This window comes from Euleptes europaea, chromosome 11 (genome assembly GCF_029931775.1).
Source record: "Euleptes europaea isolate rEulEur1 chromosome 11, rEulEur1.hap1, whole genome shotgun sequence".
NCBI classification, from domain to species: Eukaryota; Metazoa; Chordata; class Lepidosauria; order Squamata; family Sphaerodactylidae; genus Euleptes; species Euleptes europaea.
In genome coordinates, this window is record NC_079322.1 from 49471966 (window position 1) to 49484410 (window position 12445).

Sequence of the window (12445 nt, forward strand, 5' to 3'; positions counted from 1 at the left end):
GGGAAATTCCGGGTCAAATCCCCACTTATTCATGAAGCTCACTGGGTGTCGTGATTCAGCCTGAACTCTCCTCGGAAGAAGAGGAGGAAGGAGTGGCAGAGCAGGGTGATGCACCGGTGGAAGTCTTACCAGGGCGACTGGACCATAGGTCTGAACCAGCAAAGACGACAGATGCAGAAGAAGGTGGTGCATATTGGGAAGGAGCAGAGTAACAGAGAAGGTTATCACCTCCAGACTCGCCCAGCCCAGTTAGCCGGCAAAGATCAAAGGTTCGGCTCAGTTTGCAGGAGAGGCGTTGCAGCGCGAGATTGCAGGCAATTGGTCGTAGGTGTTTGCAGGAGCCGACACCAGCGAGTGATGCAGAACAGCTGGCCCGGGAAGGGAGTGAGGAGGAGCAGCCATAACTCTTGGGCTGGCCAGTCAGTCAGTGTGGGAACAACTTTGCTAATTACTACAAGCTCTGCTGCTCGTGCTGAGATCTCTGCGCACAGTATTATCTTGCTTAGGTGCCAGCTACCAGCTCCTGCCCTTCTAGCGTCCCTGCAGAACCTGGGAGGACCGAGCCTAGACCTTGATGCAAAGGAACTCGTACTGGTGAGTGAACCTGTTCCTTGTTTAGAGTGCTGCCGTGGTTACGCACTCAGTCCACCCACACTACCGGGAAGAGTAAACCGCGACAGGCTCTGCTCCCCCCAGTACTCTCCATTGCTGGGAGTGGAGTCAGAGGCCAAGCACCTCAGCCTGGTCCCTGCCTGTATGCAACACTGGGTGACCTTGGATCAGACTCACTCTCTCAGCGTAGCCTACCTCATAGGGTTGTTGTAAGGATACAATGAAAAAGAGGAGAAAGAAGAACATTGCTCTGAGATCCTTGGAAATGTAATAGGTAGCCTAACTGGACTAGCTTCATTCAATGGAGTTCCAGCATTGGAAACAATCCAGATTGACTTTGTGTTCCAACTTGGACTAGCTAGTTTGATACAATTACACATTTGGGTTCCCCACTTCAAAGATTCAGTCCAGCTTTGATGACCTGGACATTGGGATTTATTTTTCCTTTCACTATCCATCTGGCACAGATTTTGAACCTGAACCAGGATTCTGCTGCCTCCTCTTGCCATTCACACCCTTCCTGTCCTGTATGAATTTGAGGAAGATTCAAAAGGAATATGCAATCTGATTGTATAAAGTATTCCCATATCAGATTTTGGATGTCTTAATATCTTTCTGAATAAAGTATTTACCCAGCAGATATGCCTACAGATATAATTTCCAACATGTGGGCTGGATCCAGTATAGTATTTCCACAGGGGCAAGGACTTCCTCCCACAAAGCATCTTTCGTCGCTCCTCCTGCCTGCGACATCCTCAAACGCCACCCAAATCCTGTTTGTAGAGGGTCCCCTCTCACCCACGAGCAGGGTTTGGGGGGTCATTTGGGGTTGCCATTGGAGGGGGGAGCAACAAAAGTCTCCCTCCATGGATGGAAGCCCTTCCGCCTGCAGAAACACTGCTCTGGATCCAACCCTATGCTTTCAGTTTCCCTTTGGTCCTTTGTCTTGATTGTGTGCTGTTTGGAAGCCTTTGCAGGCCAAGCAGAAAGCATAGCAATGGAGTGAAAACCACAGACTTGATACAGGACTCTATGGTGGATGGGCTTGAATGGCCCCCACCCAAGGGTCAGATCATCAGTCCTTCTTAGGATTGCCAACCTCCAGGTACTAGCTTAGGGTTGCCAGGTCCCTCTTCGCCACCGGTGGGTCCTGAGGAGGGTGGAGTTTGGGGAGGGGAAGGACTTCAATGCCATAGAGTCCAGTGGCCAAAGCAGCCATTTTCTCCAGGGGAATTGATCTCTATTGGCTGGAGATCAGTTGTAATAGCAGGCGATCTTCAGCTAGTACTTGGAGGTTGGCAACCCTATACTAGCTGGAGATCTCCTATTACAACTGATCTCCAGCTGATAGAGATCAGTTCACCAGGAGAAAAAGGCTGCTTTGGCAACTGGACTCCTTGGCATTGAAACTCCGCCCTCCTCAGGCTCTGCCCCAGAAACCTCCTGCCGGTGGCAAAGAGGGACCTGGCATTGCAACCCAAGTCCTTCTAGTTGACCACTATCTACTCTGACTGCTCTGCTCCAGGGTGTCGAGCGGAAAAATGTCTTTGCTACAACCTGCTGCCAGATTATTAGTCCTTCTTAGGATTGCCAACCTCCAGGTACTAGCTTAGGGTTGCCAGGTCCCTCTTAGCCACCGGCGGGAGGTTTTGGGAGTGGGTCCTGAGGAGGGTGGGGTTTGGGGAGGGGAGGGACTTCAATACCATAGAGTCCAATGGCCAAAGCGGTTTTCACTCTATTGCTGTGCTTTCTGCTTGGCCTGCAATGGGTAATGTCAAGGACTGAATGTGGGGCTTCTGCATGCAAACCTCATGTTCCAGCACTATGTTTCATTCTCTCCTTGGGCAACTGTGATGACTGAAGCCCCCCCCCCCCGCCCATTATTTTCATAACCAAGCAGAGATCTGAGCCCAGTTTCCCACATACAAGCGTCCAACAGGTTCTCATTACCAGGCAAGAGCAAAAGTCATACAAGGTTATGGAAGAAACTGCTAGGTTCATACCATGTTCCTTAAGTAAACAGCAGTGAATTACGACACTTTTATAAAAGAAACATAGAAATTAAAGTGTTCTGCATTGAACGTTGCCCAGTCTCTGCCTTACTTTTGACAGCACATTTAAAAAGAATCAAGGCAGTGAAGCCACATCCGAAGAAAGAAATGACCAATTTTCATGGTTTGCATCATTTAATGTAAAAGTCCTTTTTTATTTTAATGTTGACAATGATGTGATTTATGACTCCGGCTTTAATTGCTGGGATTGATTATAATCCTTTACCGCCACCTTCTGTAGATTTGGAATACTGCAACACATGTTATGGGGTAAACTCCATCTTCGTCATCAGATTCACTGTGCTGTGTTTCTATCTAAATTGTATTAAAAGTCCCAAGTCTTATGAGCTGGATGGAATAGAAATCAAAAGATTTTTGCCCATATCTACAGTACATAGGAGGCTGCCTATACCATGCCATATCATTGGCCCATTTAGCCCAGCATTGTCTACACTGATGGGCAGTTGTTTTCCAGAATCTCAGACAGAGAACAGTCTTTCCCACCACCTGCTACATGTGTTCAATTTAACTGAAGATTCAGGGACTGATCCAGGAATCTGTGGTATGAGAAGCACACCATAATCTTAGATACACAGATATTTGGACGATTCAAGAAACTAGACTGATAACAAAATGAAACATATCAATGGGTAAAAGGTAAAGGTCCCCTGGGCAAGCACTGGGTCATTCCTGACCAGCGCGGTGTCATCACATCCCAACGTTTACTAGGCAGACTTTGTTTTGCGGGGTGGTTTGCCAGTGCCTTCCCCAGTCGTCTTCCCTTTATCCCCAGCAAGCTGGGTACTCATTTTACCGACCTTGGAAGGATGGAAGGCTAAGTCAACCTTGAGCTGGCTACCTGAAACCGACTTCCGTTGGGATCGAACTCAGGTCATGAGCAGAGCTTGGACTGCAGTACTGCAGCTTACCACTCTGCACCACGGGGCTCATATATATCGATATATCAGTGGAACTTCACTTTAAATTCAAGATTTGTGGCCTAACTGGATTATGATTCAGATGTACCTATCATTCCCCCCCCCAAGTGAATGTATTTTCATATTGTGTCTGGGTTTCCCCCCTCAATTCTGATAACAGTTGTTTGCATCTGATCAAAACATTGTACAAAGAAAATGGCTCTTGCATCTGAAATGACAGAGGAATTTGAACCTTTTTTTTTTTTTTTTTGCTGTCAAGTCACAGTTGACTCATGGCGACCCCACAGGGTTTTCAAGGCGACCCTGGTATTTCTTGGAGGTCTCCCATCCACATACTAGCTAGGGTCAGGGCTGAGAGGGTGTGACTGGCCCAAGGTCACCTAGCAAGCTTCCATGACACGAGTGGGGATTTGAACCTGGGTTTCCCAAGTCCTAGTTCGACACCTTAACCACTACACCATGTTGGCTCAATGTTTGAAACGACAGAGATATAAGACGGAAGCTCATTTTGGCCTCTTTCCTCTTCAGTTTTTATGTCAATAAGGTCAGTGGTGGAGTTCTATGTTTCAACTTTGAGGAATTATTTGTCCATAAGACCAGAGTAAATTAATCTATGATAAAGTCCTTGTTTGGGGTTGGGTATTCTGAATACGTATGGAGGACTGACGGTCGGATTATAGAACAAGTTGCTGGAGTTAATGTCATGTTACTTCCTAAAACTAACTGATGTCATGATCTTTTACACTCTGTTATACTGACAGCAGCACAGTCAGTTTAATACCATCTTAAGGTTTTAGGAGGGGGGGAAGGCAGGTACTCCCCATCATCCTTGTGGCCATATTACATCTTCAAATGCTTTTGTGGAGCTGCAATTTGGGAGCAGATGGCACCACTTGATTTAGAAACTCACCAGAACCTTTGCTCAGTTCTAGAAGACCCTCTCTTGCTCTCAGGCCATTTGTGGATGGGGGGGGGGGATGGCTACGGTCCACCATAACAGGTCGCTCAAGCTTTGCCTTGTAGTAGTCTTTAAAATATACATCCAATGGGACTCCTTGGCTGCCTCGGCAATTGGACTCTATGGCATTGAAGTCCTTCCCCGCCCCAAACCCCACCCTCCTCAGGCTGCACCCCAAAAACCTCCCACTGATGGCAAAGAGGGACCTGGCAACCCTACTATACAGCAAAATGAAAAAAACAGTTTTTCAAGAAGAAGAAGAGAACCAGCGTGGCATAGTGGTTAAGAGCAGTGGTTTGGAGCAGTGGCGTCTGATCTAGAGAACTGGGTTTGATTCCCCACTCCTCCACATGAGCCGCAGACGCTAATCTAGTGAACTGGGTTGCTTTCCCTACCCCAACACATGAAGCCAGCTGGGTGACCCTGGGCTAGTCACAGCTCTCTGAGACCCACCTACCTCACAGGGTGTCTGTAGTGGGGAGGGGAAGGAAAGGTGATTGTAAGCTGGTTTGATTCTTCCTTAAGTGGTAGAGAAAGTCAGCATATAAAAACCAACTCTTCTTCTTCTTTCCTATTGTTTCTCCTATGAATACTTGTGTAATGTTGTGGCTAGAGTGTTGAAAATTAAATTCAGTATAGTGAAAGATGTTAGGAGAGGAGGGATCTTCTAGAGGGACAAAATTCCTGGAGGAGAATATTATGAGGAGAGTATTCTCTTGGGGATGATGTAATAAATATAACTCATGCATTGATTTTTTTGTCTCTCTAGATCCCCCTCCAATTACAAGCTAAAGATAAAGCAGCAAAAGAACTAGAGCTTCCCAGGGTAGTGCTTATACAGTAGCAAATTGAAATACTATCCACACCAGCCATTTTGAAATAAATGGGCGCCTACAGCTATGAAGAATCAGAAGCTCCATGTATTTTATTTTGGCGCTGAGGGTGTTTAAATCACAGCTGAACATGCCACTGAACTATGTTCCAAGCATAGAATAGAATCATAGAGTTGGAAGGGACCACCAGGGTCATCTAGTCCAACCCCCTAAACAATGCAGGAAATTCACAACTAGCTCCCCCCCATACCCCCAGTGACCCCCACTACATGCCCAGAAGATGGCCAAGATGCCCTCCCTCTCATCATCTGCTTAAGGTTATAGAATCAGCATTGCTGACAGATAGCCATCTAACCTCTTAAAAACCTCCAGGGAAGGAGAGCTTACCATCTCCCGAGGAAGCCTGTTCCACTGAGGAACAGCTCTAACTGTTAGAAAATTCTTCCTAATGTCTAGACGGAAACTCTTTTGATTTAATTTCAACCCGTTGGTTTTGGTACAGCCTTCTGGGGCAGAATTTTTCAATAGCCTAGGACTGAGAATGACAGTACTGTCTCTTGCACACTTCCACAAAGCTTTGGCAGAGGCCTCCTGCACCAATGTGGTGATAACATCACACCCCTGCCAATTCAATGCGATGTGATGACATCATTTTGGGACGCCCACCCAGGAAACAGCAGAGACGGCTGGATGGGGTCAATCTGCCAGTGGAACTGAAGAACCCAGAAGGCAAAGGAGATGGTGCAGCAGAAGGGAGGTGGACCTCTGCTAGGGTAGCCAATCTCCAGGTGGGGCCTGGAGCTCTCCCAGAATTACAACTGATCTCCAAACTGCAGACGCCAGTTCCCGTCTAACTACTTGGCAAGCGTGAGGTGTGACTTCATCTGTGGAAGGCAAGCCTCGTTGTGTATGAAATTGTGCTTTCATTCAACAACTGCACTAGGTCGATCTTTGTGAGCTTACTATATATAGCCCGCTGGAATGGAAAATGCATCTCTTTTCATACTGCAGGTGCTTAGGCAATTAGGACCGTGTTACAAAGTCCATCCATGCTGTGGAGAAGATAGAGATGGAAATTAAAGAAGTTGTCGCTAAACGGCTGACGCTGCTTCTCCCCCCCCCCCCCAATATCCTTGCCTCCTGGCTCTCCACATTTCTGAAGTCTGAGTGACAAGGGCTGAGGCTCTTGCGAGGCAAGAGAGGTGCCAAAAAATTTTTTTAAAGGAAATGGAAGTGCTGTTACTCAACTGTACTGTGAGATCGCTAAATCTCCAAGCTTGTTTTATAGTGGAGGAGCAACCAAGCAGGAAATTGCTAATGCAAAGTATAGAGGAGAAGCTCCACAGCAGGTGGATACTGGAGAAGCATCGGAAACAGTGGCGTTCGTTTTTCACCAAGCCTTCCTCTCTGAAGCATCTTCTGCAGAGAAAGAAAGAAAAATCAAAAAGAAGCTCTGCACTGGGGCCGAGTAGAGCACTGTGGACATTTCAGACTTAATTTTTTCACAAGATCAGGTTTCATGACGCTGTACTTATATGCTTAATTGTGTGTTACGGGGGATTGATCAGTTAACTCTATTTAATTGCATTGCGCCTATGTGATTATGCTCCGTACTGTACATATTTGGTATACTGTGCCGATTCTTCATCTGAAAATCCCCCCAGATATAAATGAGTATACGAGCTAAAGTGATGGGAAATTCTTAGGATTGGTTTTGTTAATGCCAAAAAAAAATTGTGGCGATGAAAGAGTTAAATGTCAAACCATCAATATTCTAAGTGGTTTTCCAGAAAAGCAGACACCTACCCATGTTGTCTGTTTTATGCAGGGATGCTCTAGTGCCTATCAGTGAGGCTAATGTCCTTCTTATGGGTAGCGATCATGGAAGCTAAATGCTCCACAAAATGCTACACTGCTTGTCTGCATCCAAACATTGTGAATGTTTCTGATTGCGAAAGAAGACAACTGTACATGCTGGGCTTTTTCCTAGGGGAGCTGCACATTTTGCAGCGAATGGCATTGGCAACCAAAGGTATTGTGCTTTATGCTCACGATCAGATGTGAGGCAGTGTGAGTATGACACCAGTATGTTCAGCTCATACCAAACTCAAACTTTGCAGCTGCCCTGTTGTTCAGAAGTAAATAAATGGGAAAACCATTGAATGGGTGAATGTTCCTTGCTTGCATTGGCAGTCTCATGCATCCAAGGTGAGGAATGTCTGTATTTGGTGGCATGGGAGGTACTAGGAGATCCAGAGTAGTGTAGTGGTGGTTAAGAGTGGTGGTTTGGAGTGGTGGACTCTAATCTGGTGAACCGGGTTGATTTCCCCACTCCTACACATGAAGCCAGCTTGGTGACCTTGGCCTAGTCACAGCTCTTAGGGCTCTCTCAGCCCACCTACCTCAAAGGGTGTTTGTTGTGGGGAGAGGAAAAGACTGTGATTGTAAGCTGGTTTGATTCTCCTTAAAAGACAGGGGGTAATTGGCATATAAAAACCAACTCTTCTTCTTCTTCACAGGTAAGATTGCTAGGTTCCTCTTCACCATCGGTGGGAGGTTTGGGGGTGGAGCCTGAGGAGGGAGGGGTTCGGGAGGGGAGGGACTTCAATGCCACAGAGTCCAATTGCCAAAGCGGCCATTTTCTCCAGGTGAACTGATCTCTTTTGGCTAGAGATCAGTTGTAATGGCAGGAGATCTCCAGCTAGTACCTGGAGGTTATGAAAATAGCAGCACGAGGGCTCACAATTAATATTACTCTGTAGTTAAAGATTCAAAGTTGTATTCAAAGGAAAAATATAACTCAAAAGCATTGCATCATGCAGTGATATGTTACAAATATACACAAATATAAAAATACAACATAAAGAAGCCAAGGTAAGTATCAGGTAAATTCATACACCTTAACAAATCCAATAAATCCAAACGCAGGTTAGTTGAAAAGTCCACCACTTAATTTGTGGTATAAAAGGAAAGTCTAAATGACCATCAACTTGTGGTTTAAATGAAGAAAATCTTTGTATAACAGTGAATCTTCGTGGAGAGTCAAGACAATACCTCCGGCTTGGTATTCGTTTCGTGTAAGCTTCTTCAGTTGATATACAACTTCATAACAATTTCTAATAAAAACAGTTTTTTAAAAAAACATATTAAAAAAAAATCTGGTTTCATCCCAAGGAGGAAGAAACGATGGTAGAAACCATGACTTCTGGATCAAAATGGTATGGTCACAAAGTTCAGATGCATCCTTACTAAACAGTAGTGTCACTGGTTCTTGTAGGTTATCCGGGCTGTGTAACCGTGGTCTTGGAATTTTCTTTCCTGACGTTTCGCCAGCAACTGTGGCAGGCATCTTCAGAGTAGTAACACTGAAGGACTGTCCTTCAGTGTTACTACTCTGAAGATGCCTGCCACAGTTGCTGGCGAAATGTCAGGAAAGAAAATTCCAAGACCACGGTTACACAGCCCGGATAACCTACAAGAACCAATGAACTCTGACCGTGAAAGCCTTCGACAGTAGTGTCACTGTCGCTGGGAGATGAGGTAATAGAGTGATCCCGGCGCTCCTCTTTGTACTGCATCTTGTGCACAACACCTACAATTGCAGTCCAAGACAAACGAACCCTTCCTGCAAAATAACAAGCTTAAAGGTCACCACCAAGGGCATAATTTAAGGGAAAGAGGCAATAAAAGCCCTATTGTGAGTCCTGACTAATCGCCGATAGATTTTCTCCCCCCTGCTCTTTCCAGCTTAATTCTCTCAATAAAGAAAGGAGCAAGTGGAGTTTTTCAGAAGTTCAGCTTCGCATCCTTTCTATGCATCCGAAGTCTTTTGCTAAATGCCTATTAGCGGATTATGTGAGTCAAGAGTAAGCTCGTTGGAACAGCAGTGAGAGCCCCCCAGCGTAGGAAAATTATACCCCACACCAAAGTCGGCCTTCAGAATCCTGAGAAGAGCCCCCCTGCTTTCTGTCCCCCGCAGCCAACCAGAGGACGCATGCCTATCCAAAAGACGGCAGCAAGTTACACCGCACAGTCCTAAGCAGAGTAAGGCCCTTCTAAGCCCCGCTAACTTGAGCAGAGCGGAGAGGGTGTAACTCTGCTCAGGGCTGCCTTCGTTTGCGCTCCTCGATGCTCGGCCCAAGGGCGCTGAGTCACGGCTGTCGCCGCCCCTCACCTTCACACCGCCTGGACAGGCTCCCTGGCTCATAATAATAATTGAAAGGGCAGCCATCTCGTCCAGAAACGAAGCCTGCGGGATGGACGGAAAAGAGAGATGCTTTGGGCAGCCCTTCAGGCTTCCTTCGCGAGAAAAGGCAAACATAGCTAAAAGGCAGGAAGCGTATACTCTTTGCCCTCAGCCTCCCTCTTGGAGGCCTGGCCTCTTCAGTCAAACGTGACCCAGCCGTATTTCTCTGTTGGGTTCCCTTATCTTTTTGGTGTGCTTCGCAATATCTCTGGGCAATATCTTTGGTGTGCTCCGCAATATCTCTGGGCAGTGTCCAGTTGCAAAACGGCGATCATAACACAAGAAGAATACATAACACACTTCCTCGAACCAAGTTTATCCATTAGGGTTGCCAACCTCCAGGTGGGGTCTGGAGTTCTCCCAGAATTACAACCGATTTCCAGATCACAAAGATCAGTTCCCCCGGAGAAAAATGACAGCTTTGGGGGGGGGGGGCAGACTGTATAGCATTACATCTCCACCGAGCTCCCTCTCCTCTACAAACTCTGCCCTCTCGAGGCACTGCCCCAAACCTCTAGGATTTTCCCAAGCCTGTGTTGGCAACTCTATTATCAATCTCAGATTTATCTAGGGTTGCCCCCCTGGCCACCAGCGAGAGATGGGGAGTAAGATTGCCAGATTCAGGTTGGGGAACTCCTGGAGACTTGGGGATGGAGCCTGGGGAGGACAGGGATCTCAGTGGGGTACAATGCCATAGAGTTCACCCTCCAAAGTATCCATTTTCCCTAGGGAAACTGATCTTTGCAATCTGGAGACAAGCTGTAATTCTGGGTGATCCCCAGGTCCCACCTGGAGGCCGGCATCCTTAGCTTTATCTCTGCTTATTTCTAGCCTTCTTCCATCATGGAAACCAAGGTGGGTCTCCCAGCCATGCACTGACCAGACCACCCAGACCCATTTAGCTTCATTGTGGCCATTATTGTATACTGTACCATTATTCCCTAGCACCACAAGGCATCAACAGGACCTAGCCGCTGATCCAAAACAGAAAGGGTAGTTTTTGAAATTGCATCACAGAAGCCCTACACAAATGACATGCAAGGGGGAGCCAATGTACATATTGGGGGAACAGGAACGAGAATGTGGCATCACCTCCTGCTCACAACTGCACACACGCAGAGACCTTGTCCTCACCTGTGCGCCTTTTTGGCCTAATGTGGCTACAGCATCCTACATGCATACAAACTCTATGCACGATGGCTCCACCCCTGTGATCAGGAAGGCTGCTTTTCTAATGTTCCTGATTGCGCGGCTGAAGACTATGGCCTTTTATGCATGGCTGTTTCCCTCCCGGTCACCCCTCCATTGACTTCAGGTCTTTGTTTTGATTATACATGCCATTTCTGACCATTAAAGGTCGCTTCCCTCTCCCCTTGTGTTGCCGTGCATTTTACCCGCGTTTTCAGAGACCTGTTTTATCTCTAATTGCAAAATGAGAAGAAACACAGGAGGAGAGCGAGGCGACCTCTGACAGTCGGAAACAGCATGCATAATCAAAAGAAAGACCCAAAATCATCAGAGGGGTGACAGGGAGGGAAACAGCCATGCATAAAAGGCTTACGTCTGTACAGTTGTACATGTGTAGGCGCCATGCCCACATTTGGGGGAATACGCACAGGAAGTAGTACAAACAGTGCGCTTTGTCACAAGCAGGGGCATGGATAGCACATTCCTTCCTGATCCCCCTCTGCACATGTTGACCCTGTCCTGGCATGTGTCATATGTACAGGACTGAGGAGAAAAGGGAAGTGTAAATAAAGAATTACTAAACAATACAATACATTTTCTTTGTTACATTTTTAATCTCATTCTAATTATAAGAAATCCTGGATAATTTACATAGCCTTCCTGCCTCTTTATTCTCATGACAATCTTGTGAAGTAGGTTAGGCTAAAATATAGTGAATGGTCCCCAATATCATCCAGTAAGATTTGTGACTAAGCAGAGATTGGAATCCAGGTTTTCAAGTCTTTGCCAATGTTGTCTCATGGCAGGCTTCTCTGCAGTGTTATAGGAGAAAAATCCGGTAGACAGATAACAAAATGGACAGACTGGCCATTTAACTTACAGGGAATTTTCCCATTGGGGTGTTGCCCTAGAGGGCTCTTGGTGGGCAAAAAGCAAGCAGAGCCAAGCCTCAGCATCTAAAGAAAGAAATTCCACAAAAGAGGAGATGAGAACATTGAACAGGGATTCCCAACATGGTGACCATGGGTGCCATGATGCTCACCAATGCATTTCCTAGCAACCACTTCCTTCTTTCCCAGAAGCAAAGAGCCAGTCATAAAGCAAAGAGCCAGTCATGGCTTTCCTCCATCTCATTGGAGCAGGAAGTTCTTCAGAAGAGCTCGAGAGACATCACCTTTGAGTCTTCCTGGAGCGCCTGTTCAGAAACAGCTGCCTCCTTCATAGGAGGACAGTTGGTTTGGAACCTGCCAACATTTTCTGTTTGTTTCCCTTCAACCCCATGGCAGCCATTTTGTCACTGATCGCCTTCTCTCATTTTCTGTTACTGCCCGTTTTCCAGTTTTGAAAAATGCTCAAAGGTTCAACAAGACATAAAAGATAATACACATGAGATAAAAGATAATCCAAAGTATCTGTAACAAAAGTGGAACTGTGCCGTTTTTTTTGCTGGAGACAGCTTGTGGACATAGTGACGGGCACTAGCACAGAAGGGTTTAAAAGGAGATTAGACAGATTCATGGAGGATAGGTCCATCAATGGCTACTAGCCATGGTGACTAAAGGGAACCTCCAGGGATAGGAGGCAACATCAGGGGAAGGTCTTGGACTCCGTTGCACTTA